This window comes from Nanorana parkeri, unplaced genomic scaffold (genome assembly GCF_000935625.1).
Source record: "Nanorana parkeri isolate BGI_ZX_2015 unplaced genomic scaffold, ASM93562v1 scaffold3222, whole genome shotgun sequence".
Taxonomy (NCBI): domain Eukaryota; kingdom Metazoa; phylum Chordata; class Amphibia; order Anura; family Dicroglossidae; genus Nanorana; species Nanorana parkeri.
In genome coordinates this window covers 39692-46936 of record NW_017309490.1, presented here as the reverse complement: position 1 = coordinate 46936, position 7245 = coordinate 39692, and the positions used below count along the sequence as shown (strand labels likewise).

General features: G+C 51.2%; 1 protein-coding gene across 1 annotated transcript in view; it reads left to right on the top strand.

The window, feature by feature from the left end:
• Positions 1–336: 336 nt before the first annotated feature.
• Positions 337–7245, top strand: part of LOC108802931 (arf-GAP with Rho-GAP domain, ANK repeat and PH domain-containing protein 1-like) — a gene marked incomplete at its 3' end in the record, with an annotated part of 43236 nt that continues 36327 nt past the window's right edge. The window contains exon 1 of the mRNA XM_018574775.1: positions 337–347. The remainder of the gene's footprint in view (positions 348–7245) is intronic.

Genomic DNA, 7245 nt, shown 5'->3' with positions numbered 1-7245 from the left:
GAAGACCATGAAGACCATGAAGACCATGAAGACCATGAAGTTGACCCAATCCCAAGTGAACAATTTGTCCAGTTTGGCAATCTCCACTTGTGTCCCAGCAGACAATGACACCGTGCGGCCCACGCAGCATCATTGGTTGACTGGTGGCTAAGCCGTACGGTGCCATTGGTTGATAGGACGCAGGTGGGCTGGGCTCAAGGTACTCCGGGTATTACCCCCCCAAATTCTGCCATTGCTGTCATCTGATTGTTGATCTGTATAAACCATCAATAACATTTTAGAGTTTTGGGGGGGGGGGTGGAGGAGTTTGGGGTGGAGGAACGTGACTGGCCGCACAGAGTCCTGACCTCAACCCCGTAGAACACCTTTGGGATGAATTAGAGCGGAGACTGCGAGCCCCTCCCCCAACATCAGTACCTGACCTCACAAATGGTCCAACATTCCCATAGACACACTCCTAAACCTTGTGGACGCCTTCCCAGAAGAGGCGGAGCTGTTAAAGCGGCAAAGGGCGGAGCCAACCCAATACTGAACCCTACGGACTAAGACTGGGATGCCATTAGAGTTCATGTGCGTGTAAAGGCGTCCCAATACTTTTGGCAATATAGTGTAATTGTGCTCCATGGGGCTGCCAGTTCTGGAGGTGCACAGGTACATGGTGATCGGCAGGGAAGCAATTCGGGTTAAGGAAGACCATGAAGACCATGAAGACCATGAAGACCATGAAGACCATGAAGACCATGAAGACCATGAAGTTGACCCAATCCCAAGTGAACAATTTGTCCAGTTTGGCAATCTCCACTTGTGTCCCAGCAGACAATGACACCGTGCGGCCCACGCAGCATCATTGGTTGACTGGTGGCTAAGCCGTACGGTGCCATTGGTTGATAGGACGCAGGTGGGCTGGGCTCAAGGTACTCCGGGTATTACCCCCCAAATTCTGCCATTGCTGATTTCCGGCCTGTCATCGATGAATCTTTCTGATTGTTGATTTGTATAAACCATCAATAAAATGTTAGAGTTTTGCTGCCTTAACCATGAGAACCAGCCAATGGGCTGCCTGCATTGTGTAAGGACCTCCTAATTCTACTTTTGTGGGAGGGACTTAGTAAAAAAAAAAGGGGATATAATTGGTTAGCTGCCCCTCCGTATGTCCCATCAGACATGAATATTGTAAAAGAATATGGAAGTGACAGCCATGTTGGTCCTCCGGCTTCACAGCAAGGATAGCCATGGCTGTGACAGTTTCCTATCATAGAAAATTCGGACCATTGTGTTCTGTGAAGTGACGGACGGCCATGACTTCATCTACATGGCTACGTCTCAGCTCCAGCCAAGGCTCAGAAAATGTGTTTGTATGGCTGCCTCTGACTCCACTGGGGGGGATTTTCCACCAGGAAGTGGGGGAATTGTCTCTCACTTCCTGTTCTGACAAACATCAATAGACAGGAAGTGGGAAAGTGTCTCTGATTTCCTGTTCTATCTGACAACCATCAATGATACAGGAAGTGGGTAAATTGTCTCTCATTTCCTGTTCTATCTGACAACCATCAATGATACAGGAAGTGGGTAAATTGTCTCTCATTTCCTGTTCTATCTGATAACCATTAATGAGACAGGAAGTGGGAAAGTGTCTCTGATTTCCTGTTCTATCTGACAAGCATCAATGAGACAGGAAGTGGGTAAATTGTCTCTGATTTCCTGTTCTATCTGACAACCATCAATGATACAGGAAGTGGGTAAATTGTCTTGATTTCCTGTTCTATCTGACAACCATCAATGAGACAGGAAGTGGGGAAACTGTCTCTCATTTCCTTGCACTGCTTGTATTAGATAATCCTCTGGGCTGGGAGACCGCGGCTGCCTCTGATAACCTCCTTCTGAAACTGCTATTTTCCTGGCTGTGTCCGACGATGACACTGACCTGACCCGCCACACGGCAAGTCACATCCTAATCTGTGTACTCATTCTGGTGAATATCAAAGTACCAAAGCCATTGGACTAGCATGACAGCCCCAGTGACTGGTCCTTACAGATGGAGAGGTCGGTCACATGACTTGGTGCTGAGATTAAATAAGAGCAGAATTTGTATATTTTTGGGGGGTACATTCATTACAGGAAATAAACTCTAATTTGACATTTGACCCTTTTAACCCTTTCACCGCCGGGGCCGTGTTATGTTGATCACACATTTTGCACAGTACCCAAAATTGCCCATAGACGACGCTTTAATAGTGACGTGTGGTGCAGTCAGCGGTCGATCAGCTTGTACCCCGGCCAGAGATCGACAACCCTGAACCTGGAAGTGATCAGAGCTGAGCGCCTCCATGTGCAGACTTTATTCCCAAGTCTCCCCATCATGAACACCCACTATGGAGGGGAGGGACAGGTGTGCCCAGGACACACGGGGGGGATGGACAGGTGTTCCCAGATCACACAGAGGAGAGGGACAGGTGTTCCCAGGACACAGGGAGGGGAGGGACAGGTGTGCCCAGGACACATGGAGGGGAGGGACAGGTGTGCCCAGAACACACGGAGGGGAGGGACAGGTGTGCCCAGAACACATAGTGGGGAAGGACAGGTGTGCCCAGAACACATAGTGGGGAGGGACAGGTGTGCCCAGGACACATGGAGGGGAGGGACAGGTGTGCCCAGAACACACAGAGGGGAGGGACAGATGTGCCCAGAACACACGGAGGGGAGGGACAGGTGTGCCCAGAACACATAGTGGGGAAGGACAGGTGTGCCCAGAACACATAGTGGGGAGGGACAGGTGTGCCCAGGACACATAGTGGGGAGGGACAGGTGTGCCCAGGACACATGGAGGAGAGGGACAGGTGTGCCCAGAACACATAGTGGGGAGGGACAGGTGTGCCCAGGACATATGGAGGGGAGGGGCAGGTGAGCCCACAACACTGACCACCTGAGAACCCCACTGGCGACCTGAGAGCCCGCACTGGCCTCCTGAGAACCCCACTGGCGACCTGAGAGCCCGCACTGGCCTCCTGAGAGCCCACACTGACCACCTGAGAACCCACACTGACCACCTGAGAACCCACACTGACCACCTGAGAGCCCACACTGACCACCTGAGAGCCCACACTGACCACCTGAGAGCCCACACTGACCACCTGAGAGCCTCACTGACCACCTGAGAGTCCCACTGACCACCTAAGAGTCCCACTGACTACCTGAGAGTCCCACTAGCCACCTAAGAGTCCCACTGACCACCAGAGAGCCCCACTGGCCACCTGGGAGCATCCTAATATATTACAATGTAATAATAATAGAAATAAAGAAATGCACTTGAATCTTCCCAAAACTGCCCCAACGCATACCACTCCCCCTCCCCCCTTTCCATGGAAACATTTTCTTCCACAAAACCGATCCCTGGTGTCACAAAGTTTGGGGATCGCTGCTCTAAAGGGATTGTTACAATCCGGGTCTGTTTAATTTTCACTGTTCTTGTCACATCCTGTCCTGGAGACACAGCAGGAAGTGACAAGAAATCTCTACAAAGTGAGAGGAAGTGGTCACAGAATCAGGTGTCCCCCTTGGAAGATTAACCCTCTATTCCTGTTCTGGTGACAACTGTAACATTTTGGATTTCCCCTCCACTTTTTACCTCGGTGACACCAGGATGAAAGGAGGGGGAATCTCTCTACAGTGATACAAAGTGAGAGGATTTCCCCTCTTAGGCAGTTGTCACCACAACAGCTGCCCCCAGTGGAAGACTTCCCCTCACTTCCTGCTCTGGTAACAGCTGTCCATTTGGATTTCCCATCACTTCCTTTCCAGTGGTCACTGGGACAAATACAGAGGTTGAATCCCCCCAGTGGGGACACACACAGCAATAGAAGCCTGACGGGGGATCTAACACTTCCGCACTCCATCCATCTAAAGGAAAGATACATTGTAACCATCTCCTCATTGGCTGGTGACATTCCGCATTGTTGTCCCCACTTCCCAGGGAGCGGGTGGGAATTTCCCGGTGACCCCGCACGGCTCAGGTCAGGAAGGGGTTACAGACTGCTGCGGCACATTTCATCCACTAGATGGCGAGCTCAGCTGCCAAATGACCAATCAGCTCCCAGAAAGAGAAGCTTTTTCCTTCAATTCTTTTCATTGAAAAGGTTAATTCCAGAAGCTGAGAGGAGGAGGAAGAGCAGCAACTGAGCAACAACAACACCACTGAGTGCAAAGTACCCCCGGGGCTGGAGGAGAGCTGCTGGAGGGCAGTGCTGGGGTAGAGTGTCAGCAGTGCTGGGGTAGAGTGTCAGCAGTGCTGGGGTAGAGTGTCAGCCGTGCCGGGGTAGAGTGTCAGCTGTGTTGGGGTAGAGTGTCAGCCGTGCCGGGGTAGAGTGTCAGCTGTGCTGATGTAGAGTGTCAGCTGCGCCGGGGTAGAGTGTCAGCTGTGCCGGGGTTGAGGAGAGCTGCTTGAGGGCAGTGCTGGGGTAGAGTGTCAGCAGTGCTGGGGTAGAGTGTCAGCCGTGCCGGGGTAGAGTGTCAGCCGTGCCGGGGTAGAGTGTCAGCCGTGCCGGGGTAAAGTGTCAGCTGTGCTGATGTAGAGTGTCAGCTGTGCCGGGGTAGAGTGTCAGCTGTAGAGTCAGCTGTGCCCGGGGTAGAGTGTCAGCTGTGCCGGGGCAGAGTGTCAGCTCTGCAGGGGAATCGGTGTGCTCGGCGCTGTCACATTGAAGGACGGCTCTGTACAGTTTACGAGGAGAGGCTTCCGTCCATTCACACAAGTCACCGACGTCTTCTGGAGCGTGGGATTAGAGTGTCAGCTCTGCGGCCGGGTAAGTCATATTCATGTCCTGTCTCCAGCGCAGTCTCAGCGTTCCATGACAGGTCACCTGATCTTAAAGGAGAGCTCCAGACCGAGCACAATGTGACCAAAATCCTAAAATAGACACTCAGAATATTTGTTGTCTATGTGGGGGGGTGAAGGGGGCTGTGGTCTCGCCCCCGGGGCTCTGATCCCGCCCCCCCCGATACACACAGCGCCGGGTGTCGTCTTCGGGCCGCACAGCTTTATTTAAAGTTTATTTACAGACACCAAAACAGGGAAAATCGTCCAATGGGGACACCCGATCCTGTGACAGATTCCTCTCACTTCCTGTTACTTCTCCAGTTTATGTTCTTCTGTACGGAACTCTCTCAATACATTGAAATTAAGTTTTATTTATCTGAACTAAAAATAATGATTTCCTGGCTGCCTCTGATTCCAGAACCATTCTGAGCCACCAAGAAGCATGCAGCCAGTGAAGACAGAACTCCTCCAGACTCTATTACCTGGTCTGATATCGGGCCTGGGGCAAATGCCCTTTATGCTTCCTGGCTGAGACAGCCTGAGGTCTGCCAAAGGGCCGTTCTGCTAAGACTGAAGGGGAGGATGGAGGTCAGATAGAAGACTGAAGGGAAGGATGGAGGTCAGATAGAAGACTGAAGGGAAGGACGGAGGTCAGATAGAAGACGGAAGGGAAGGACGGAGGTCAGATAGAAGACTGAAGGGAAGGACGGAGGTCAGATAGAAGACTGAAGGGAAGGATAGAGGTCAGATAGAAGACTGAAGGGGAGGACGGAGGTCAGATATAAGACTGAAGGGAAGGACGGAGGTCAGATAGAAGACTGAAGGGTAGGACGGAGGTCAGATAGAAGACTGAAGGGAAGGACGGAGGTCAGATAGAAGACTGGAGGGGAGGACGGAGGTCCAGCATCTATATAACTGAGTGCCATTTTCTTACAAGCTCTCCCTGGCGGTTGGACGGGTCCATGTGATGGAATCCATTAGCAGAGCTCCCAGTTTTCCCCGATTTAGAGGGACTGTCCATCTTTTGCGATCTGATCCCTCCTGTCCCCGGTTGTTGCGTTCTTTGGTCTGATGTGAGGACCTCTTATACTTTATACCTAGAAATAATTGCTATGGTTGTTTTAAAGAATGGATATGAAGGAAGCGGGAAGGAGGAAAGCTGGGGGGGGAGGGGGGAGTTACCCAGGCGGACATGATACAATCATTCATTGTGATCTGTGTGGCAGGGGGCGTGTCTTTGGCTTATTTCTCTTGTGAGGTGTCTCCCTTTCTCTTCCCTGAAAGCTGACATTTCAATCATTGACTGGAGAGCTTGGCCTGAGTGATGGTGATTGGAGCAATCCCATCTGCTGATCAAGAGATGGTCGGCCCGACTTACTGTAGCTTGACATTAGAAGTCCCTTGGCACATGTTAGGAAGGTGCAATCTCAAGGTGCAATGTGCCATCTTAAGGTAGAAGGTGCCATCTCAAACTACAAGGTGCCATCTCAAGGTGCCATCTCGAGGTGCAAGGTTCCACCTCAAGGTGCAGGGTGCCATCTTAAGGTAGAAGGTGCCATCTTGAGGTGCAAGGTGCCATCTCAAGGTAGAAGGTGCCATCTCAAGGTGCCATCTCAAGGTGCAAGGTTCCATATCAAGGTGCAGGGTGCCATCTCAAGATTCCATATCAAGGTGCAGGGTGCCATCTCAAGGTGCCATCTCAGGGTACAAGGTGCCATCTCAAGGTAGAAGGTGCCATCTCAAACTGCAAGGTGCCATCTCAAGGTGCAGGGTGCCATCTGAAGGTCTAAGGTGCCATCTGAAGGTCTAAGGTGCCATCTGAAGGTCTAAGGTACCATCTGAAGGTCTAAGGTACCATCTGAAGGTCTAAGGTACCATCTGAAAGTCTAAGGTGCCATCTGAAGGTCTAAGGTGCCACGTCAAGATGCTGCACAATATAGAGTGTAGTTCCAAATGATGTGTGTAAACATAGATTGGTCAGAGTATACTCGGGATGTAGGAACCCCCAAAATGATGTATTGGATCTTCTTACTGCGTGGGGCGACATCATAATCATGCCATCTACTCAGACCTGACCCCTTGTTAGGTTTTTATTGCTATCCGTGTCCTGGCAGGAGAGAGTCACCCTCTCTATTGGTCCTTGTGACCATCAGCACCAAGACAGAAGGTGCTGGCCATTCCTTCATTGAGTTGATGGCGTCTCTCTATGGGAAGACAGGTTCACTTTCAGAATTTATATGAAATATCAGTTACCATGAAGACCAATTCTGGGCTCGGCCACAAAATAAGAAGTGACCCGTGGCTGCTGGTTCTGTATGTTATGGCGTTGGTATGAGGGTCGGTGACATGACCGGAGAAGAGGAATGGCTTTCGGGGGGCTGGTCGTCACTACCAGAATGGAGATGTCTCTGAGGTCTGTGAGGGGGAGGGGTGGT